A 24,845-nucleotide genomic window follows, 5' to 3' on the forward strand; every position below is an offset into this window, starting at 1 on the left:
TTATATAGAGATATCTTGCCTGTAAATCAGTGGTGACAGTCAACTTGGAGTCCCAGGGAAAAAAACGTGCAAATGGCTTTATTGAAAATCAATGTGCATTTGTAAGTGAGGATTGTTTTTTAAATCCTTTGTGTTCATTGCTGGTTTTATAGCGATGACACTTGCAGTGAATGCTGCACCTTTGTTTCCAAGAGTTAGTCTGAAAGTGCTAGAGCAGGCAGCTGAATTTCCTCCCCTATTTTCTTTTTCCACCTGCACAAACTGGCATTGTGCTTGAGTAAAAGGAACCTGCCTGACAAATGCCTTTGTAGATTACAATATTGCATAAAGTACAGGCACAGCAGACAAAGCCCAGCAGGACGTCATTCACTGGCAATGGCTGGCAACCACCTCCCTGTGCCCCGTGGTGCATCGCACTAGCAGAGGACATAGCGTAAAGCAGGAAAGCGAGAAGAAAGCCTGGTGCCTGAGCTGCTGAGACACTTGCTCTATTTCCACGCATGTGACACTTCTCAAATGGTGGTGGCAGCAAGTTTTCCAGCAGCACTTTAAGCCATTGCTGTCTCTGGTTGTTTGTTTTATGCAAAAAGAGAACAATATGCTTGTGCCTCAGCTGGCCTAGTGAGATCTGGCATAGCTGAAATGGACATCAAAGGATTTATGCTAAAACACAGTCTGAGGTGGGAGAGCTGAGGTGTTGGCATTTGAGCTCTGCTCTGATCCTGTTGCAGAGACAACAGCTTCCCACCCAGGGGTGGTAAGAAGCAGGTGGAACGGGCAGTTGTGCTGAACTGCTGCAGCTGTGTGCTCAGGGGCACCCACCACAGCCCAAGGCCCTGGTGGTGCCAGGTGTCAGAGGAGTAATTTAGGTATGGCACGGCTGAGTAGGTTTGTAGAGGCTCTGGGCATTTCTGGTGTTGTGGCTCCTAAGGCTGGATCTTCTAAGGAAAAGTAGGTCATTTATTGCTTCCAATTCAGTTTTATATTTGTGTATTTCAGCTGTTTATTGGACAATGATTGTCCAGTAATTTCCACTTTGTTCTGTGGTGGTTTCTGTTGTCTTCTAACCAAAATCTTGCCTGTCCCAGGGTCAAAGTAAAACTGATCTGTTACTGTGCTGTTCAAACGTGATGATCTGACTTTCAATTTTGGATAATATATTGCTTTAGCTTTCCCTTCTTTCCTGTCCAAAACCATTTTTTTTCCTGCTTTCAATGACACTTCCATGAACCATAACTATTTTATTTTTAGTTTATGCAATCTGGTGGACTTTCAAGGTTGTTTTTCCTCAGTCAAGATCTCTGCTGTATAGTTATTCCACTGACACGTATGTTATAAACTTCAGTTTTCCTGTGCCTGTCTATAGGCTACATATGTATGGATGCAAATGCTAAATTACAGAACTGCTGTGATCAGGTTGTGTGCTCTGTGCAGTTGCCAACTGAGCCAAGCTAAGAAGCGCTTCTGGAAACTGAGTAATAGAAATTGAGGAAAAAACATTTCATCTAGGGAGTGTGGTAATAGTATGTCAAGAAAAAGGAACGATCCAACTTTTCTAAAAGATATGAAAACGCTGTCCATCTTAAGACTGCAGACTAAAACAGAGAGTGCTGCGCTTATTTGATTTTTGCCTGATTGTCTAAGTAGTCTCTCGTATATGCCATAAATCTACTTCCTTTATACTTCAATGTTTTTGCATGTGTATAACATTACTTTATCTGTTTTTTCATCTAGTCTTTACTACTCTGTGTTAAAAGTATAGTTGAATACAAACCTGTAAACGAAGTTAAAACACCTGTTTCACCATCTGAATTACACTATGATGTATTAGTCCTAGATAATAATTTTCCTGTTTTCTTGTATGTTAGTACATTTATACGTTATGTATTGTGCACAGAAATGCTTTCTTGGGTTGTGACCTACTGATCTGATAAAATAAGACAAAAAAGTAAAGCAAAATGTTTAATTAAATTGACTTGTCTTGCCCTCAGTCATTTTATCTGAGTAATTTTACATATAAAATGGTAGCTTTCTGTGGGCACAGTGAAATTTCTCCAGAATTTCTGAGAAGAAAGGTAAAAAACACACTGCTTTTCACCTAGTACATGAAACATAAAATACGTTCTCAAAGCAGGCTATTGTTAATTACATTCCACGTTCTACACGGTGACTGAAAAGTGTATCATCTGCTGCTTAAAGAAAAGATTTTGGAAATTGTATTCTTCAGCTTCAGCAATAGCCCTATCAGCAAAGGAAATCTCTTTGAAAAGACAAGGGAATGAGAGAGAAAACAAAAAGAGATATAATCCTTGAAATGATATGTTGGAATCATATTCTAGCTGCTTAAAAATATATGATTTCTAATAAAGGGAAAAAATCAGAACAAGTTTTCATGATCTACAGTCAAAGATATCACAGCTCATTAGCACCTGTTCTCAAAGAGGAATGAACTAAGGAAGGCAGACTTGTTTACCAAAGTGATGGATGTGGTATAAAAATACAGGGAAGAGGAAACCTACCAAAACACAGTGAATGAGACCTACCTTGGCTTTCAGGCCATACAAAGAAGGCAGAAAGCTTCACGTAATAGGATTGTTGAGCGTGCCTGTGTGTTTGTAAATATATTGTTTCTCACTCAATGTACTGGGATGAATTGGTGCTAAGGATTTAGCTGATGGTTCTGTAGCTACCACTTCACCAAACAGGGAAACTTTCAAAAGCTCCTTTGTGGCTGAGATAGTAAGTCCCATTTGATAATTGGCAGGACTTTGGATATACCTGTTCTGCATGATGCAATTACTTAAGCTAGCTGTAAATTAGGTAGATAAAATACCCAATCTTGACTGCAATAGATGAGACGCAAAAAAAAAAAAAAAAAAAAAAAAGGCATATGTGGAGAGCTACTTCATCCTGCTGGGCAAACAAAATGGTGGTGCTTTTATGAGTTAGCTGCTCTCTAGATATACTTGTAGCCTCCTAAACCACTTAGTACTTCTGAAAGTTTTTCCGCTACACTTATCAGTCATTTTATATGCTTTATAAAGCTATGCAATGGCTGTTTAATTATGCAAAGTGAAGGTATAATTAAATTTCACTGGAACTATAGGGATTTGAATATGATGAAATAAAATGGGTTTAGTTTTACAGGCTCAGTGAGCCACAGAGGAATTGCAAAGCCTTTTGATTTTCTTTTTTCATATCTATAATTCTCTCCAGGGGAATGGTGAGTTTGGGCCCAAGGTGGCTCTCTGTGACAGACGGTGTAGATGTAAACTCATGAAAGTTGGATGTTCCCAAGCACAATTCAAAGATGAGATTTGTTTTTCTCTAGAAAAGCTGCCTGGGCTGTTAATACACACATCTGGAAGTTCTTGAAACCTGGTATTGAGGACGTTAGTAAAAGCCAAATAAAGAGTCAAAATAAGCAAATCTACGATACAACTTTCAAAAACAGCAGCATGAAACTGGGTGGCTAGGCAACGTTATACACTGAGGCCACGTGCTCCTTCAGTTGTGAGGGCTGCAAGCTCGGCTGTTCTGAAAAAACAGGCTGCTTGCTTAAAAATGGGTTTGAGGAGGCTTCACTCTGGTATTTGGAGATCTGAATCCCTCCTTCAGCCTCCCACAGGGTAGTAATTCACTTGTGCTTTCCTCTTTCTGATTTAAGACCCATTTTGGAGAGGACAAATTGAAAACATGGATTTAAAATTTCAGTTAAATATTAGTTGGGTTATTGCTGCTTTTCAAACAACGGCAAAAAGTCTGGGGAGGGAAAAATAGCTGAGAGGAGAGGGAAGTGTGGTGGAAGTGCAGCGCTCCTCATTTGGCCTGGGCTGTCCTCAGCAGTGGCTGGTGAAGGTGTGCTGGGAGATGCTGGCTTTCCTCTGTGCTTCCAGCAACAGTATTACAATCTTTAAATAAACAGAGGGGAGGAGAGATGTTTTGTGCAATTATGAGTCAGCATCGCAGTCCAAAAACTGACACTACCGCATCCTATTGCAAAAGTGTTGTAAAACTGTATCACGTGCAATTTGTACTGCGCAGGTGTAAGGACAACCTTATAATTTAGGTCATGACTCTTGATTTTTATGGCTTGGTCTGTTTTTTAACTGTTGAATCTGAAGTTTTCAACCTGGTGTCTGACTTGAATTCTTCATTTTTTTTAAATTTTTTTTTTAAACTTCAAGAAAGTTTGACTGTAATTCAGCCATTTCTAGAATGCACCTCAACTTTAAGATCCCTGCACAAGTGTCTTTTAAGCAAAAGACTTTGCACAGTCATTTTATTGAGGAGAAGTGTTATCCTCAAACCTTAAAAAGGACGTTTAAAAATCCAGTAAAAAAATTTGGAGTCAGAGGCCTTGTTTTACCTCACAAACCTCCCAGGGTTAACAATAGTATGTGTTGAGAGGCCAGCCTGTACGTGGTGCCTCAATGAGGTGAGGGGCTCCTGAATGGCAGTGGGCTTATAGGATTATGGATTTTCTCCTTACAGCTCTAAACAGTACATCTAGAATTTGTTTTTATCTGGATGTATTCACAAAGTCCCTGTAACCATATAAGCAAGTGCTCTGGAGCAGGTCTCTTGCAACACTTGTGGGAGGAATCCCAAAGAGCTGCCAAAGCACCGCCGCTTGGGCCTGTCCTCTGAGAGCTGACTCCTCGGGTCTCAGGGGGTGTTGAGCACCTTGTTACGGAGCAGCTGTAGTGTGTTAACCATTTTCTGATTGCCTAGCTTAAGCCAAGATCAAATGATTACGTATGGATGTACTCTGTGGTTTACTTTGGACTTGAAATTGTATATAAAAATAAAAAGAACACGACTTGCAAGGGACAGGTGAAGCTGAAATATCTTTGCAGAGGAAAAGGTGCTGTGTCTGAGGTAAACAATTTTTCCCATACATTCTGCAACATTTGAGATAGCTGGCTGTTGCTTTGCAGTCTACAAGAAGAATGAGAAAACTAAAAACTAAGAAAATACATTTTGAAGCAGAAGTAATAAGAGATTACAAGCAAATCAAGTACTCTAAACAATGTAGCAGATGTATTTGCCACCTTCCTGCTTATAACTAAACAATTTGTGAGAGGAGTAGCAAAAAACAGAAATGCCAAAGGGAAGGGGTGTTGGGGAGAGGAAGAGAAACAACTTCGTTCAGAAAACACAGGTATTTCCTTATTCTAGGTATCATGATGATTTTAAATTAACGAGAATATCGGAGTGTGGTATGGCCACAAATTAGGTCGTTTGGGATGTTTGATGTGACAGCCAGCTGCTTCAAGAGCTATTCAAAATGGCAGCAGGGCTTTCTGCTATTCCGGCACTTCACTCTGCAGTATATTATCCCCACAGGTCTTCCCAAACTTTAATGTGTTGAACTTCATGTCAAGAGGGAAAACAACAACGAAACCAACCAACCAACCAAAAAAAAAACAAAACCAAAAACACAAAACCAGATGTTTTTAATTGTCAGTGTCCTTGCAACGGGGAAAGGAGGAAGTCCATATGGGTTCACCTGAATTTCATATTTGATACTACAGTCCTAGTCCTACATTTAATGCTTAAACTTCCATACACTCACCTTCCTTCATAACTGCCTTAGTTTTTTTTTTTTTTCTAATCTTTATGAGAATACCTTGAGTAACAGCAAGAATAGCTGCTGAATTGAACATTTAAAATGATTTCTGTCACCTTGCTAGTAAATCCAACATGCTCCGCAGTTCTTTTACCTTTTCGGAAATGTGATGTTATCTCATAACTTGAGCTAGCATATACAATAAAACTGATGATATTTTCTGCCATATGATTAAACTGGGTGAAAAAAACTCTTTGGGGCTTGTGTATGCATGAGCTAAAATTCCTGCAGGGAGCTTATGGCCAAGCTTGCAGATGACTAAATTGATTTGTTTTCAAAGTGCTGAATGAGTAGATAGCAAGACTTCCCACCTGGTTCTTGCTTGTCTGATTATTTTTTTTTTAATATATATATTTTTTATATATATTTTTTCTAGAATGCGGAGCAGGTCCTTATTAATGTTTTCTTCTCTCTCTGGGCAAGCTAACTGAGGGTGACCTTACAAAAGACTCGTCTTTCATTTCTATGAAAAGAGCTTGTCTACCAAGGAAATAACTTGGCTTGAAGAATTGTGATTGTATTTAAATGAGACTCCACAGGAGAACTAAAAAGAAATATTTAAAGCAGAATAAGTACAAGCTATTGAACTTAAAACCATAATAAAAATGCTTTGTCTGCAACTCTTTTCATTCATACTGTCCAAATATGCTTGTTACAATGCTGTATATTTGTGTAGGTGAAATCTGCAGACTGGCATAGGCAAGGGAGTTGGTCTTGCCTCGTCCCTTTACCCCACCAGCATTTTTCTGGTGCCCTTGTTTGTGTTATGCCTTGTGAAAGGGAGTAGAAAACTTGTGGCAGTGTTGGTTACAGGGTGAGATGAGAGAACTCTTTCTGTAGTGCTGGAGAATGTGCTGGGGTACAGAGAACCTGAATGGTTTATGTTTTGTGTTAGAAGTGTCTTACAGGGTGGAAACCAGAATCAGCAGTGGGCAAGGTACCTGCTCTTTTCTATGCTCTCTGAAGAAAGAGAAAAATCAATGATAAGCTCTGGTACATACACTTAATAGAATACGGACTGAGATGTTTGATGACATGAAAGCATATCTTTTTAAAGTCAGAATGCATTTCTGGTTTTGCTGGTGGGTACCACTAAAGGCTTTATACTAATGCTGTTATTGGGGGCAGCTGCATTATAGCACTATTTACTTATTTATTCACTGTAGTGACAGTTGCATTTCATGTAGCAGCTGCTGAAGCCAAGACTATTCAGCAAGGGCAAAATGTGATAAAACTTCAATGAGGTTTTCTTGTGTGATATTAAGTTTTAATTTTTTGTAAAGGAACCAATATTTTTTATGGCTACTTTCAAACTCTTCTGTAGTATTATCAAAGAATTTCAATAGCTACTAGTTAGCAACATCAAATTCACTTTATTGCATTTGTCTGCCCTATGTGTTTATCTATTCTGGTGTGTGTGTATGCAACTAGCTTTATAAATGCTGAATGTATAAAAGCCATTAGTAGGATAGAAACAGCTCACCCTATGTTCTGAACACTTCCAACTATTTGTAATTCCTTTTAGTGAAATAAGGGCTTAGCCCCTGGGCAGAGGGTGGAGAAAACCCCAGTGTAGCATGCAAATGATTGAGGAAACTTGACACATACAGAAAATGGTTCTCTGCTATGGAAGGCTTATTGGTTGCTTCTAAATTTTAACTAAGTATTGGATGGGGAAAGGGCAAGTTCTACCTTGGAGGATACCAATAAGATGCTTGGGTTAGTGCAAATGTGACTGGAATCTCTGCTGTTTCAGGGTTTTTATTCTGCTGTTATTCATGCAAGGTGCTTTGATGTAGTGATTTCTGTTTTGCCGGAAACTGGATCAGACTTTTAAAGTGACTTTTTCTTCCTTCTTTTTCTTTTTCTTTTCTCTCTTTTTTTTCTCTTTTTCTTTTTTTTTTTCTTTTTTGTGCTGCTTTTATGGGAAGTCCTGGGCTTTATTTCTCTTGGCAGATGTACTCTTTTGAGTAGATCCAGTACATTTGGTCACCAGTTTAAAAAAAAAAAAAAAAAAAGTCTGCATTCAGCCTGTCTGGGGAGAGCCTGCAATGAAGTAGCCAAGTATGTGCGTGCATTGGGTTGTGGTGGCTGGCTCCAGCGTCAGATCTGCTGCATGGTTGCAGAGAAGCTGGTGGTGCTGGGTGCAAGTTTGTATTTGGGCACAGGCTGCAGGTTAGAGCTTGGATGCTTCGTTGTCTGGTCCTCATCTGTGTGAGGAGTTTGGCTGCTGCCCAGCAATGAATGGCACTAAAAGGAAAAGGTTGTGAGGTCCATTTCTGTGAATGACAAGTCAATTTATTTTAAAGCTGATGCTAATTGCTCTATTTGTATTAGATACTACTTTTCATCTCTTAACTCTGTAGGAGAGTTTCCATAACTTCTGATGAACTACCAGCAGCAGCCACTGCAAACACCAGGTGACATTTCCAAGGAGATAGACTCTATATGTATAACTAAGCCCTGCCATAGGCTGCTACCAAAGACTTTCCAGGTGTGTTCACTGTGGAGCCATGGCAGCTCTGAGAGGACGAGCTTTTGATCTGGGATTCATCGCTCCTCACAAAGAAAGGGGGCAGAGTTGATACTTGGATTTCACATGTCAAAGGTCCATGAAAAGCAGTGGCGTTTTGTCTTCAGTACACATGATGTCCATAGGACACCAGTGAAGTGACCAAAGTAGATACTAATGCACTGTCTCAAGATAATTGCCCTCTCACATCTCATTTTGCACCAGCTGTTACATAGCTGTAGCAATGGAAAACAAGCTGCTATATATAACTGTTTTTAATATACATTAGTAACAGACATATGTTTTATGTGCTTAGCTGTAATTAACACTTTTCCAAATTTACGATATCCAGTTTCTGTGTTTATTTTTGTACAACAGATTTAATGTTATATTCACGGAACTAGTTGGGTATTTTTCAGTAAAGCAAATATCAGAAAGTGGCGATTTGTTGAAACCCAAAGTTTCTCAGAGAATATGGCATTTTCTATGAAATGATTTCTGGAGAAGCCTTGGGCATGACTTCAGCATGGTTTTTGGTCTGAGGATGAAAGAGACCACTACCCGGGTCTGTGGGAAGCTGAAAGTGTGCTGGTATGAAATGCGCCCCATCTGGGAGTTGATTCCTGGTGAATCTTGTCTGTTTGGCTCGGTTATGTCCCAACAGGGAATGTGGAAGCATTAAATCCAACTTAAATGGAACCCACATAGGTGTAATCATAGAAAAAATTTATTAAACTTCTGCAGGTAGTAAAAACCCCTCTGAACTCTTGCTGGTTTCGTGATACAACCAGCACTGAGTGCTGCAGGCAGTGCTGAGTGTTTGCAGCCCATCCCTGGTTGCATGGAGAGGTCCCAGCTGCTGCTCCTTCAGCTTGGGTGGGCTTCAGCAGCCCCTGATGCACCTGCGCCCCTCAGCACGGTGTGAGCCCTATCGCTGGGTCTGAGCAGGCTTCTTCTGGGCCAGGAGTCAGGGCTGGAATAAGCAACGATGCCTTCTGCCAGGGTCTTTGAAGATACTCAGGGGAAATGTCCTCCAACAAAAAAAAATGTAGGTTCATTTAATTCCTTTTGAGCTTTGGATATCAAATGTAAAATGCTGGGCCTGCTTGCCCTCGCTCATGCTGGTTGCAAAGGGCATAAATTCGCAGGAGCTAGTGAGAAGTCTGCCAAGCCCATTTCTCCACCTAAAGGGTTATAGCATAAAAGGGCACTAAAACCTTGTGCTTGCAGGAAGTTGGACAGTGACAGGGATGGGCTGATCTTCCTCAACTACACAGTTACCATCTTTATTCTCCCATTTGAAAAGCTGGCAGATTGTTTTCCAATGGAGAAATCTCTTAGAAACAACAAGACAACTCCTCCAAGACCAAATACCTTCTGGAAGAGCTAACACTTGATGTGGTTGGGCTGCCTGGGGCATTCAGAAAGGTATTTGTTTCTTTCACTGGATTATGGGGTGGTATTGCTTCCTTTCATGCTTCCGCTGAGCTTTCCTTTAGGACTGGCAGTTTCCCTTTCTGATGCCCCAGGCTTATAAAACAACAAAAAGTTGTTTGGGTCCCCACATCTTTAGCCATATTCTGTGCATCTGCTTGTTCCTAAATGGTAAAGAAAGCCTCAACATCTCACTTCTGGCTCCTCCACTTGTTGTAGAAGTCCCGTAAAACGATACTGTATTCTCTGCCAGTACTGCATCTCTATTTATTTATTTATTTTGTTGTACCTCTGAGCTGTATTTCTTTGAAACTAGATGCCACGGTTTCCACCGTTACCTTTCCTACATAGGGTCTGACTTTGAAATGCACATTTTCACTATGGTGAAACCATCTGCTATGCGTGGGGAATTAGCATTACTAGGCATAATGTTTCTTTATAGCTATCTAGAAATGTGCCCAAATAGTGCAATGTAACCAGACACAATAAGATTTAAATGCCTGTTCAATGCACAGAGCTGTGGTAAGGCCATTTTCACATCATTTTGCATTGGATTACATTATGTTGTATTGAATTCCATTTCAGGTTTGTTTGCTGGTATCATACAGGACCTGCTATTGTTATCACCTCAGATGCATGTGTTTTTAATGATAATATTCTGAGATTCAGATATATTTGAATTTACATAAACTGGACAATGAATGTGATAGATATAACTGCCTTGTATTCACTGCACAATGAAAGCATACATGTGGGTAGACACTAGAAAGCAGTAAATTTGCTGTAAATCCACACTTAACCTCCCAGGTGGAACCTGTTTGTGTAGCTATATCTAAGGGTTGTCACGACTTAGAATAATAATAGTTATAGTTGTTCTTTTCATAAATCCACAGCATTTGTTGGTCTCTGAGCTTGCTGTATACATTTTTTCACAATTGCTATATATCTCTAAAGTTTCTTTCTTTCTCCTTGTACAGAATGTGTCACATACAAACCAGGTTGCATTCTTTTCATACAGTATTGAATTACACATCCATGGGCATCATAATAAAAAAGAAATCTTTTTTTTTTTCTCTTTTCTGATAGCTGGTAGCATTCTGTGCCTTATTGTGCTTTAGCTCCATTTCAAATACTAACTAATTCCTGGCCCATCATTTGTAGATTACCATAATCTGTAATATGCAGAAGTTAAAACTGAGGCAGAGAGGTTAACTTGCTGCAGATGTCAGTGGTATAGCCATAAGCATGAATTAATCATTGCAAGCATCCCTGTAGAACCATTAGTGTAGAATCCTGTTAGGCATCTTAAGTGTGGGATTTCCCAGCTCCCAAATCTCTAAGTTGTGCCACTAATCTTCATATTTTTTTTCCTTTTTGTGTTTTTCTTGTGTCCCTGATGATGACTGTTCATCTAGTGATGCATACTAAGCTGCTAGTTATGTTCCCATCCTGTCAGAATATAAAAACTACTGACGTTGAAAATTGTGGGGATACCCTTCCCTTCCTCCCTCTTTCCTTTTTCCTGCCAGCCTAGTTGTAAATGATTGGCGTTGAAAGAAGGGAGAATGCATGGCTGAAGAAATGGATACCGGAAAGCTGATAAGCTTCTAATGTCCTTTTACTTCCTGGCATTCTGTACGGGACCAGAAACCTGTTTTGAATACAATTTTTAATTTTATGATGTGTTGTTGGCTGAGAAAAGATTGAAACCCAAATATTGGTTATAAAATGTCTCATTGCTATTTTTTATTCTGGCTGCTAGTGTCCCAAAAAAAGTGTCTATCTGACATGGGGCCCTGGTGTTCAGTGCAGAATTGTAGAGAAACCCAACGCCAGTCTCAGCATGCTGGGACAGCAAGCAGATGTTTTCTTGTATGTGCTTGCCATCAAAGAGCAGATCCTTTCTCCATACCAGTGGATCAATGTGCTCTTTAAAAGTGCTTTCCATGTCAGAACTAATACATGATGGTGAAGAACGGGAATCTTCACCAAATCTGCCTGGATCAAGAAAAACAGATACTGTTGGCCTTGGTTTCTGACTCATTTTCCTTCCATAAAATTATTCTTGCAGGGAAAATTAAACCATCTTTTCTATTTATATTCTCCCCATTGACCCCTACCACAAACATCATAACTGCTAGCAGGAGCATGATTTTGGTTAGAGAGTACTGCAAATGTTAAAGGTTCAGCTGGGCACCATGCTGAGATGTTAGACAGCATTTCTCTCCACCTCTGCAAAAGGAGGAACGTAAGTACAAAAATCCAATGGGAATTAACGTTGTTGAGAGGAGTGGAAGGGTTTATAAGTCTTATAGGTGATAACAGCGAGTGATAGAATCATAGACATGTACATCTGCCATTTGAAAAAGCAAGTGAGGTACTCAGGAAAGAAAGATGTCTGTTGGAAGAGTTCCCATAATCATGCATCAAAATACATGTTGAAAACATTTTGGTGTCCAATAGAATGGCCTGCATCAGCTTTGTTCTTTTTATTTGAAATCAATAACAAAAGCTGCTTTTACTGGGCAGGTTTCTACAAAAGGATACTTCTTTCAGTATCTTTGTCATCCTTTGACACTACGGAAACTTTTTTTCTCCTCTCTCCTTCTCCAGATCCTTTAAATACATTTGGGTCTGCATTGGACCTAAGCAGCATGAAGCATTTAGGCTTAGCATTTTGCTAGTAAGTCTGCGACTCTGAGGTGATGTTGGGTGGGTCAGAGCATGATTAAGTTCTGCTTTGGTTGCATCTCTCGGCTGTGAGATGGTGTTAGAGCTGGTGAAGGGAAGCTTGGGTACTCCAAATGCGTTACTCTCTAGGGTCCGTGTAGGTAGCTTTTTGGGAAGTTGGTGCTGTGAACTGAATCATGGTTTCAAGCCTGTTTTGTGCAAGCTGCTGAAGGTGCATGCAATATGCTTGGGTTCTGTTCTCTTGCAGTAGATTCAGATGGGTACCATACAGCCAGGAGGCTTTTATCCTGTTCTCCCCATTCCAGAGTGCTTTCCGTGCACCACAATGACCTTCCTATTTTCCTCCATCCTCTGCTTGTCCAGAGCAGTGCTCCCATGCCTTGGGGAGGTCGTTGTGCATCCTGCGGAAGATGAAGTTCTTCCAAAAGTGATTACCAGACTGACCAGAAGGTGCTGGATGTGCACCTGATAACTTTGGGCGTTTTGTTTTAACGTTTCAGGACAAAAGATAATACTGAATTGTGTACAATTATTCCATTATTTTGTGTCTCTTGGCCATTTGTCTCAGGCTGGTGGTGGTGTGTTTTTTTTGTTTTTTTTTTAGTCAGTTGCTGAGTCTAGCAACATGGCTGGCCACAAAATCCTCACGTATCGATCACTATAAGTGGTCATGTTAGCTCCTGTGGCATGTAAAAGAACTCTTAATCCCATGGAGTCCCATTGACACTGAAGGCAGACAGAGGTAGGATAGACAAGATGTGAGGCAAAGAAGAAAGAGAACATAATGTTATCCTTGTCAAACAAGATGGATCACTTCTATTTATTCCTAGAGATATGCAGGATTGCATTTAGGACTCTTATGAGAAGCAACCGTTAAAGTCAATCCTGCTTTCCCCTAGACAATGGACAGACTGTCTCTGGGTGACAAAGACCATCTGACAGGTATCAAAGCAAGTGAAGCTTGCTGTGTCACACTTTGCAGAAAATAAAATCGGGCTCATTCTATAAATCTCCTTCTCTAACCATTTTTGGTTTTTCTTCTGCACACATCAGAGGATGTGATTGTTATTAGATATGTTTGTTTGCCATGTCAGTTGAGTGAAAAGTTTTACTCTGATGCTGCAGCTTGTTTCAAGCCCTTGCTCATGCTGCATTTCAGCCCGTGCTTCGTTCCCAGCCTGCAGGTGCGTGTATGCACGTGAGCAAGAGCTGGCTGTTACTCCTATGGCATCTCCATGACATTTATCTTCCTCTGCTGCGACTCTTGCTCAAGTTCTGTCCTCCCTGGCTGCAGAGGCCTCCTGCTATGAGGCTGGTCTGATGCAGGTGGTGCTCCACTCACCCAGTTACAAAACATGCCAGGTAAATCTTCAATGCTGATCGGAGACTGCTGTTGGATTCGTGGACTTTGTTTTTGGGCTGAATAGTGGCACAGATTTCTTGACCCTTCTCTGTGGCCTCTCTTTGCTGCTTCAGAGCATGCCAGCCTCATCCTCTAGCTTGCGGTGTCTCCTGTAGCTGTTAATGCATCACTCCATGCACCAACCATTCTGTTAGCAAATACATGTTATCCCAAAAAGCCACCTCTCCAAGAATTCTACCTCAATTTTGCTGTCCTCACATCCAAGAGTAGGAGTTGGACTCGATGGTCCTTATGGGTCCCTTCCAACTTGGGATATTCTATGATTCTGTGAGTTTCCAATAGAACCTGAAGTTCTGTCTGGTTCTTATTTAAATCAAACTATTTGGTATCTGTCTGTCACTTTATTAACACAACTTCTTTCCCCATAGTGCCACCTGCACATCCTGAAATGTCTAGGACAGTGCCTGGAGCACTGGGTGCTATCAACAGTAAATAACAGCTCAGGTAATGGAGTTGATTCATGTACAATGAAGAGAAATGAAAGAGTTAAAACTTCTTAGAAATGGACTGTAGATGGAACTGAACTGTGCCGGTGCTGAGCCTCTGAGATCTATTAGTTTTGACAACCTCAGTTATTCTGGTGCTTCTCATCATCTGTAAAGTTAACAAGGGCTGATAAGAGATGATGAGGCACCACACGGGTTTGTATTTCAGAACTCATAAATATTTCACAATACCATTTTTCTTACAATCAGATACATTAATTTGTCGACTGTAGATGTTGCTGAATATTCACTTGGTGCAGAGGTTTAACAAAGGCACTGCAAGGATAAACATTTTTAAATCAGCAGATAGAAGCCATGGGTTGTACTGTGTGCTCAGCTGTTACATGTTTTCCAATGCATGTTTTAATTTTACTGAAATTGTTGATTTTTGACCTGCTTTCTTCCTTGAAAATACATTATGATTCATAGGCAACCCCCTCCTCCAGCTGTATTTTTATCCCTTTTTGGTGTGACTTAGTAATTTCATAGTAGCAAGTCAGATACCCAAGGGTGAATTTAATTTGAAACAAACCTTACTCTTGGCAGAACAATTTTTGCAAGGGGATCAAACAATATAACATACAATTTTCTCAGGCTGCACGTCACCTGGAGATGCCTGCAACTCAAATTAAGTAAAGGTGCTCTTTGAAGCAAAAAAAAATAAATAATTCTGTGAAATATAGTGTGGACAAACTCTCCAAAGTACCAGTTATTCTTTCTCCTGCTATAATAAGATGGAGCACACAAATATCACTTGATTAACAGCTGCAGTATTAATTTCCCTTTTTGGTTGCTTGACTCACAGCAAGAATCATGTCAATGCAGCAGAGAAGCAATTAAATTGATTTTAATCTTTGTCAGAGAAGATAACATGCCTCTTTCTCTTCTCATTTAAATAATTAAAGTTTCAGCAGGTATTATTTCTGGCTTTAAAGAAATTGGTATCTTAATGTAATAGAATCCTTGTAATTATACACTTAATGGGTCCTAATAAGTTAATCATGGTTTTTCATTTAAAATGTTTTTTTTTTTTTACTTATTAAACTTTTATTTGCTTTGATGGTTATGCTTTTAAGAGGGTAGAAAATATATATATATAAAAATAAAGTTCTAAAAAAAAACTAATCTTTTTTGCATATTCCTACATGGCCTTTCAAATTCTTTTCCAGTGGCATAGTTGTATTTCAATACATGCTTTAAAAACTCTTATCCAATGCAGCTTTCTGTTATGCTACAGTTAATTATTTTGTTGAAAAAGGTTCATATAATGAGGAAAAACAAATATTCTTTTATCTTGTTGTAGAGCAAACTCCAATTCAGCTGGAGTACAGCGAACGTTTCTTTGTCCCCTTTGATCCAAGCTGTTAGGCAGTGTTTGGGGTCCTCCAGGTTATTCCCATTAGGTGGAAAAATGGATGGTGGAGTCAGGTGCACCTTTGATGCAGGGCTCTGCGTTTACACAGCACGCATGGTCTCTGTCCCCGCGCCCAGTACGACGGCAGTGTCTTGCCTTGCAGTGCCAAACTTGGCAGCACTTTACCCCCAAATCTGTCTTTTGGTAACGACTTGAAATGGTGAAGTAATATATTTTTTTCCCTTTTATTTTGATCTCTCTATTTAGAGCAGAATTGCCCAGCAGTCTTATGTTGTTTGTTCTGCCTTTCTGACTGGAAGAGGCTTAACCCTTGTGGCCGAGAAAATAACTGAAAGCAGACCATGTTTCTCTCGGGCACGCCCGGGTACTCTTTTCATGCAGGAAAAGCCATAGTGAAAAGTCCATTTGCTTTTTGAGGTGGACACCTGTCTGGAAAGGACTGTCCCCAGGAGACCCTGGCAGATGGAAGTGCTGTCGCTGAAGGCCATGTGCCCTCTGAGGGTGCCTGGGGACCAGCCACGTCAGGCCTGCCACCAGGTCACCCAGCACCCGCCTGCCTCGCAGCAGCGCCAGGCCGCGTTCTCCACTGGCGCAACTGAAGTGCTGTCTCAGAGTCCTTAGTGCATGTGGGCCCAGCACAAAGTCCCCAGGCACCACAAAGTTTTGTGTATGCCCTTGTGTCCCATGGAGCCAGGGTTGCCAGCCCTGGGGGGGTGAGGACAGCTCGTGGCATGTGCTGATGGTGGTTGGGCAGGTGGCCTGCTGGTGTGGGGTGGCTCCTGTCCCGTGGGGCTGCAGCCTGCCTCCCTTGGGTTTCCTCTTCCAGTGGGGGGTGGTTGGCAGAGGCCAAACATACCAAGGAGGAACTGCTTTACAAGATTTAGTACAAAAAGATTTAGAGATACTTGAGTTAGCGAATCATGAAATCCACCTTAGGAGGAACCAAATTTGGCCATGTTTTCCCAGAATTCCTCATTGCTGGATGACCTGAATGGAGAATGTTTTGTTTATGACGGTATTATTCAACTTTCTGAGTTTGAGCTGAAATCTATGGTATCCCTTTTTAAAAGGATTTTTTTGTTTTGAGTACAAATTATAGTAGTGATGAGCAACACCACACATAAGCAGCAGGGAGCACACCAGCATCTGATTTATGCCCAAGCTCAAGAAGAGCATTGTATTTCTTATTTATTACTGTATCATTAGCATTCTTACAATTTTTTTTGTCTAGAAAAGTACTTCATATTTTCTCTTTGAATAGGTATAAAATCTCATCTAAGATATCTTGTTAGTACTGCTGTGATTTGGAAGCTGTATCAAAGTGACAGACTTTTCTTGGTTTTCATTACTGGAAGCACTCAAAAAAACTTGGGCAGGAGGCTGGATTTAACATACATTTAAAACTACATGAGTGCTGCTCATGGGGCTTGTGTGTACCCCTACATCCCAAGATACTGAAGTGTGGTTCACAAAATAGCAGGAGAAGTAGAGGAAAGCACTTGTGTTTGCAGTATCTCAGCCTGGTTCTAGTGTCTCTGCTAGTGAAGTTAATGCAGAGTGCTTGCCAGACTCAAGATTCACGTTGCTTTGCTTGGCAACCATCTTTGCTTACCCTTTGAGCTCCAGAAACCGCTGTGTGTGTTCACAGCCATGCACACTCCAGTGGTGCAAATACATTTTCCTAGAGCAAACATGGAAGTCAAGTCTGCGGTTCTTTTTCATCTCCATTTTATGAAAGGATCTGGCTGGGTGGATGTGTGAGCACATGAAGAAAAAAATCCACTTTTCTGTGGGCAAACAACTTACATGTGCAAGAAACCATCCCTCTGTTGTTCAGGCAATGCCTCTGTGTTCTGCATAGGTACAAAAATGTTTATAATTGAACTTAAAAATCTGTTTCATGTGGTCTAATATGACCAATTAACTTAGTCTCATCTCATTTGTATCATTGTACCATATGGTGTGTGCACAGGCAGAGACTTAGCCCAGACAGAAATTTTATGGAAGAGAATTGCAAATGGGAAAGGGAGAGAGAAACAGGGTGGTTAATCAGCAGAGGCGGGGTTCTTGATAAATACATACTGTTTACCCTACACAGGGAAAAGATACGTAACAGATGCTGAATTCTTTAGCATGCTTGGCGGCATAGCACACGATATCAACAGGGCTATGAACAATGTAAGTGATGTAGTATGTAGGAAGGGCCACTCTTCCAAGAACCAAGTAGGAAAGGATATTGCTTGTTGCCTTGCCTACCGAGTCATTACTGTGCACATTACAGGCAGTCTGCAGATAAAAGATAATACCGTCTGAATGGACTGACATTAGCAATTATTGTCTATATTTTGCTCTTTGTTTTTCCTCTTGCAGAATCTCTGCTCAAAATATGATTGCAATTGCTTTGCTGGTATAAGTTTCTGTAGGACAAATCTACTGTATTCCCAATTGCATCCTAAGTTCTTGATCAGAAATATAGAGATATAAACTTTTATCTGAGTGAATTTGGAGACATTATTTTGAGAATAACCTCTTTTGGTCATCTGGGGCTCTTAAATGGCAGCCAATGAATATTTACCGCTAGTAGCATAGTGCAGGGATGGCGTAATTTGTGTAGGCAATGTCTCTAAATGCTTTTTTTTCAACTTTACTGGAAAATGCTGCAGACTGAGATTTCCTTATTTTTATAGTTCTTTCAGTGCCTGACTTACATGTCAGACAAATCCAGAAGCCCTAAACCAGGAACCTGAATTATTGCTTCTGGTCAAAATTTCAGTAAGTCTGACATAAAATGGTTTGTGTAATGAAAATCATGTGGTAGCAGACATCACTGATAGATGAATTTGTTGTATTTGATGAGATACAATTAGGAACCAATTTGGCAGAAACCCTTCATACGGCATGTAAGGAGTCATAAAATACAGTCAGCGAAAATCTATAGCAAATGTCTGTAATGACATTTATATGAAAAAATTACAAATTTGCATATCATGTATAAAAACCTGGCAAAATCTCTTCATTACCGTGTGTGTTAATAATGCCCTCAGTAACCATGTGTGACACACGCTGTTATCAGAATGCCAAAGATTTTCAGTCGTCTTTGTCACTTCACTTATTTGAATATTTTATCTAGGAGTCGGTGATTGAAATCAGCTGGTGTTTGTGTTCAGAATGAAGCTGTACTACATCTTACATCTTATCTGTGTTGGAGCTGAACAGCCTCTGCAGAAAGACATTTTTTCCAAAAGCAAATTCAGATGTCCTGTTAGTAGTGTAGATCAAAATATTTCTTTGTTGCAGATGCAATAATTTCAATCTCATAGTTAGCCTTACCTAGTCTTCATCTACCTACCCAACTCCTTCGCAAGTTAAAACTAAACTGGTTTTAACGTGTAGTTTGACATGGTGTTTTCTAAAGCACCTATATAGTTTTGTTGCCCAGTGACAGGAGGCTGGTCTGGATTGCCCAGGCAGTCCTCTCCCACTGTGCCTTCCCAGTACACTGAGATTTGGGCAAATCATGTCTGGTCAGGGGACGCGGCCTTTGGTGGCAGGGCTTGGCAGCAGCGCTGTCGGTGTCCGTTCCAGTGCTGTGTGACTTGGGCATGTGCTTCCTTGTGTCAAATGCTGGTCTCGCCTGTTCCTGATCGGCTATGCTGGCTAGCTAAGATGGAGTGGTTGGGAGCTGAAAAAAAACCCACCCACATATGGGTCGATATTTCAAGTGTATTTTCCTTTTGGAACCTGCAGGATGCTGGTGGCTTGTACAGGAGGGAAGGGAACTGGAATCCCAGCTCTCAGCTGGGCTCGCCTTGGAGCACTGCAGGCCGTGGGCAGTACCAAGCACCTCAGTGGAAAATGTAGTGCTAGCAGCACTAACAGTATGAACCTGGCTGTTTACAGTCAACTTGTGTGTTCCAGACTGAACAAGTTTGCCTTATTTTTGCCCTCCTTGTGAAATGGCCCGTTCTCAATACTATGAATAGAAGGTGTTTAAAGTAGCAGTGGGAGGATGTAATGTGGTAATCGGCTTGATGGAGGGCAGGCATCTGTTTAAAAAAAAGGCAGAATTGTGGTTGTGGTGCACAGGCCTTTAGGGCACAGTAGTTACAGTAATGGTAAGATGTGGGCCTCTAGGGAAGAAGCAGAAAATAGGTACTGACGGTTGGAGTTGCTTTTCTCAGCTTTTATGTATTTGTGCTAAGTTTTACTAACAGCGACTGTTTTCTTTGTCTTATTTGAAGGCATTTTTATCCTGTAGTGCTTTCGTTGGGTGGTAGAGGGGGGTGTAAGTGTTGGTGCTTAGTGGGAAAGTGTGTACTAGTTGCACATGAATTTTTTTTTTTTTGCATGCGGAGCTGTGTACAAGAACAGCTTATATTCAGCAGCCACACACAAAATGTGGTCCAGAAATGCTTGATGTAGTCTGTGGTTAAAATAAGGGTTGATTCTGTGGTTCAGTGATATTCCTCTTCCTATGAACTTGACCCTTGCTTACATGTTTGGCTTCTGACATGGCCTAATCAACACCTGGCCAGTCCAGGTCCTGCTTTCCATTTGAAATGTTTAGTTGTTCAGATCAACTCCTGTTTCAATATCTCGCATGTACTTGGGCTCCAGTAGTTGCTTCTCTTCACCTGGGGTCTCCGAGAAGGGCTCTGCAGCAGCCCCTTTTCAGGTCCTTTCAGGGACCCAGCAGTTCCATCACTTTGACTTCCCAAGTATCACGGAATCGCAGAATGGCTGAGGTTGGGAGGGGCCTCTGAAGATCATCTAGTCCAAGTCGTACTAGACTGAACCTATTCTATTTTTGCTTTCTGTGTTTGTGTGTTTTTTTCCCTTAAATAATTGACCATGAAAGAAAATAGTATCAAGGTAACGACAGAGTGTCATATGTTCTCGTATACAACCTAATGGTTATCTGATGCTGATGATTTGTATCTTCAGAACTCATGATCCCTCCAGGAGAAAGGGGTAGGGGAAAAGGAAGCAGATACTAGCCAAGGAATATTTTTGACAGAGGCAATATTCTTTTTCTCCTTGCTATCTTTTTATTTAGTTATGACATGTTTGTCTGTTGTTCCCTGTTTATGATTTTTACAGTGGGGCTAATAATTTTCCATTTGTGTGTAGTTAGAGACTGTAAAGTTTAATGCTTTGGCTATGTGGCTTTCTGTTTCACTGATGACCCTTTGAGTGAAGAAGGTTTTATGGTGACCGTGCTCAGCCACAGTGTGTGTAATTTCTTTGGGGTTTATTACTCAATCCATCGCATTTGTGAAGTCCAAGTGAGCCCATGTCTGAAATTTAGCAAGTTGGGGTAAGAAAATATGGATTAGCCTGAGCTTTGTTCTCAGTTTTGCCATCTCCCACAACTTGCATTCTGCATCTGAAACTCTCTTCATCCCTCTGTAGTACACCTGTTCTGTGTTTGTTGAGGGGAGCCCAGTGAGCTCCTGTGTGAGGAATGCAGAAGTCTCATCTCTCACTGACTTCTGCTTGATTGGTTTGTGATCAACAAACCAAATGAATTATTGAGGAAAGAATTGTGACATGTAAACAAAGTGCCTAAAACAGGAGCATTTTATCTTCCTATAAATGACTTCAACATTTCTAGTTTTGGAAGTCTAATTTAAAAATAATCCAGTGCTTTACTGTTTAATTCTCTTATGCTGTTGATCTGGGAGACTTCAAAGCTACAGCAAAAATAAGGTAATAAAAGCAGACAATGACTTTGGTTATGTATTGTGTATCATAAATATTTGTGTCTCTGACTGGTTTCATTTTAGCTGGCTGAGGAAATATAACTCGCTGAAGGCGGTTACCTTTGTTCGAAGCCAACTGAGACAGCACCAGCACTCAGTAATTACAGTCATAGAGTTTCCAGGAGACTCCTTCTTCACCAGACCTGTCGTCTCGTGTCCCCATTTGTAACACTGTTCATTATATCCAACCTGCTGCCGTCACTCTGGAGCTTTCAAAAGGTATTCTGTGGGCTATCATGCTGCAGGACGCGGATAATGAAATAGTTAGACGTGACTTGTATTATAATCGTCTCACCTAACTTTCATTTGGCTTGAAAAGTAGACTTAATAAAAGCAAGAGTGAAAGGCATTTTATGTTTTTAATAAGGAGTCTCATATGGTATTACCTGCTGTTTTTCATTCTGTGTCTCTTCTCATGGTTTCCTTTTGAGGCATCTGACAGAAGAAGAGCAGTGAACATCTCTTAATCTTAAAGCTTTTTGAAAAACTGCAGTGGTAATCAACACTACTGATCAGTAATTTCCAACTGCAGTGAGAGTGACTTAAAGTTTTTACATCTGTATTTTGGTTCTTAAAGAGAACTGTTTCCTGGTGAAAATAGTCCTCTCCATAAAAAAAAAAAAATATATATATATATTTAAATCTGTAAATCCTGAAGCAAAACATTGCTTTAATCACTTGTTTGCAAATTTGTTTATAGTATTTACTTACAAGCTTGTAAAAATCACTCTACTTTTGCAGTGTCTCAGGTTAGTCTGTAAAGGAGTTTGTGCTGCTCTGCCCTGTGGCAGGACAGAGCCATGCACTAAATAAAGCTTCAGAAATTCTTAGAAGTGTAGCAAATGGAGACAAGATCAAATAACAAAACCTGAGATCTGGGTATGTCAAGAGCACTGAAAAATAGCATTGCAATGTAAACCAGAACTCTTTATTATAGTGCTGTAATGTTTTTTATTTAAACAAGACAGCCATTTTTAGACATGATCTATAGTGTAGCTTCAGGGAAGGCCCATCCTTACAGTTTCAGACCCAGACTGGTGCATGCGCCACAACGCAGGAGCAAGTTGAGTCATAGGTCTGAGGGCAAGACAAATGGGAGGTGGTGGGATGGAGAAGGGGCAGAATCCTCTGTAGGAGCTCACAAATACAAATATGATTTCTGGAGTCATATGCACAACTGTACCAGCCCAGGTATGTGGGAGAAAAGCTCTGTATCCTGGAATGGGCAGCTATGACTTCAGTGGAATGCAGGCACGAATGATATGATTCAGTGAAATGGGAGCTTGTTGAAAAATACTTGGTGCTGTCTGTATAAGGTGGAAGTGTTGTTGGCCAATGATGCAAAACTTTGATTAAGGACATCTACACTTCGGTGTGCAGTGTCTCCCAGTTCTGTTGCCACCTTGTTTTGTACACAAGACCAGATATGTGCCACCAACGATGCTACTTTTAAACTGTTAAATGATGGTATTCATCCTTCTTCTCACAACCAGTAAAAGTCACATTTCCTGTAAACTCCAAACATGCATTTTTGCATTGTCTTCTACTTAGCATTATCCTAAACTCTTCCCAAAACCTGAAATTGGTGGGGCACTCTGATACTCATAATATTAGTTGCTCTGAGTAGAAGGTAGCATTACTCAACCACTGGCTTGTTTTGACGGTTCTTGATGGATTGGTTCAAGTACTCATGTCAAGACTTTGTTATGTAAATGTCTTTTCAGCTCTGCAGGAAGTATTTAGGTGATGGCTGGATTTCATGTTTGTTTACTTGGCTTGGAAAAGGCATGTGTATGGAAGACAAATATCTTCTTGATCACGCAAGATGATGTTATGTTTCGATGTTTATAAATGACCAGAGAAAGAAATGGAGACATCTAAATGGTGATGGCATTAGACAAGACCTAGCCAAAAATGTTTAATAAAAATACATGTAAGAAATATTTTACTTGAATTTACTGCTTAAAGATCTCTATCTTTGGAGCCATGCTGGCCTGCCCCCCCCCCTCCCCCCCCCAAAAAAAAACAACACAAAAACAACAACAAAAAACCTACTACCTGTCATACTTTCCCCATTCATAGCCTCCAAGATTTCCTAAGCATCTTCATACCTTATTAACTACTGACCTCTTAAAATCCTCTGCTCCTTTCCGCTACCTATTTTGCAGCTCCAGCAAAACCAGATTTTTCCTTTCCTGCTGAGAAGTCTTGAGAGCTGGCTAAGAGTTAGTTATTAGAAACTGAATGGAACCCTACCTTGCCTCAACAGCCTTTTAGCCACTTCCACTTGCATTGACCTTTTCTTCACAACTTTGCTGTTGTGCAGTTGTAGCCAGTAATGGTCTGTTTTCAATTCCTTTAGCCAGATAGCACCTATGCCGCATGAAGGGGAATGCTGCCTCACTGGGTTAAACAACCCAGCTACTCAGTAAAATATCCTTCTTTTGAGTTACAGGAAATTGAGTGAACTGTAATTTGTTGTACTATGTTTAGTGGCTGTTATAATATATCCTTTCTGTACCTAAAAACATTTCTGTTGAATACAGTTTCAAGAAAGGCCTCTGCAGTAAGAAATATTCAGTCCATTGAAGTCAGTGACACACGTCTGGTTGAATTCATTAAGACCAAGATTCAACCACCAGTTTGCAAATCAGCTTAAAGAAAAAATAAAAGGCTGTAAAATCATTTACAGGTTAGTCTCCCATGTGTTGCTAAAGCTTAATGCTACTTAGGCCAGCTATGACTGGCTGCCATGTGCTTCACAGCCAAAAGTTCTGATGGACTTTTTCGTGGGTGATGGTCAATACCTCTCTTGTGTTATGTCTGTGTTGAAAAGGACAGAATAGTATTGGATTAAAACCTCAGTCTACAGGGAAATGACTTGCTGCCTCATACCCTGAGTAGGAGGACTGCTGGACAGTGAAGTAGATATACTTCATTCTATTTATGGGTTACTCCGAGGTCTGAGTTACTTATGGAAGAACTAACGTTCCTTGGAAATGTCAGTCAACTTTTCATTTTAATAACATGCCTGGTTGAATTCAAAACTGGCATTTTATATTGACACTGTGCATGAACTGACATGTCATTATACACATGCTAACCTAGATTTATAAAATAATAAAATCATTGTGGTTTAAATTCCCACAAAATATTGATGGAAAAAGTGTTATACTCTTTTGGGAGTAGCTTACTTGCTAATGCTTGCCATTTTTTACTGACCTTATTGTGAATGCAACCTTGCTGCAGGCTCCTGCAAATTGGAGCTCTGCTACAGTATTTCTGTTCAGTTAATACCTGCAGAACCACATACTTGCTGTAAGAGCACTCTTTTCCTCCCTTGTTTCTGGAATACATTAGCCTAATAACCAAAATGACAGTCTAGAATCTTACATCTTTCTTTATTAATGCATTTCTGGGTTCTGTTCTGTGATAAGAGGAATGGTGACTTCATTCAGCATATGACATTGACAATTTCCTTCCATTTTGGTATTCATCTACCTGTAGAAAAAAGCTTAAATCAAGAAGAGG

General features: G+C 40.4%; 1 long non-coding RNA gene across 2 annotated transcripts in view; it reads left to right on the plus strand.

Moving 5' to 3' along the window:
* Nucleotides 1–278: 278 nt before the first annotated feature.
* Nucleotides 279–24,845, plus strand: part of LOC125183161 (uncharacterized) — an 86,331-nt gene continuing 61,764 nt past the window's right edge. For both annotated transcript variants that reach the window (XR_010833228.1, XR_007164584.2), the window contains exon 1: nt 279–951. This is a non-coding gene — a long non-coding RNA (uncharacterized lncRNA). The remainder of the gene's footprint in view (nt 952–24,845) is intronic.

This window comes from Anser cygnoides, chromosome 8, assembly GCF_040182565.1.
Source record: "Anser cygnoides isolate HZ-2024a breed goose chromosome 8, Taihu_goose_T2T_genome, whole genome shotgun sequence".
Lineage (NCBI taxonomy): Eukaryota > Metazoa > Chordata > Aves > Anseriformes > Anatidae > Anser > Anser cygnoides.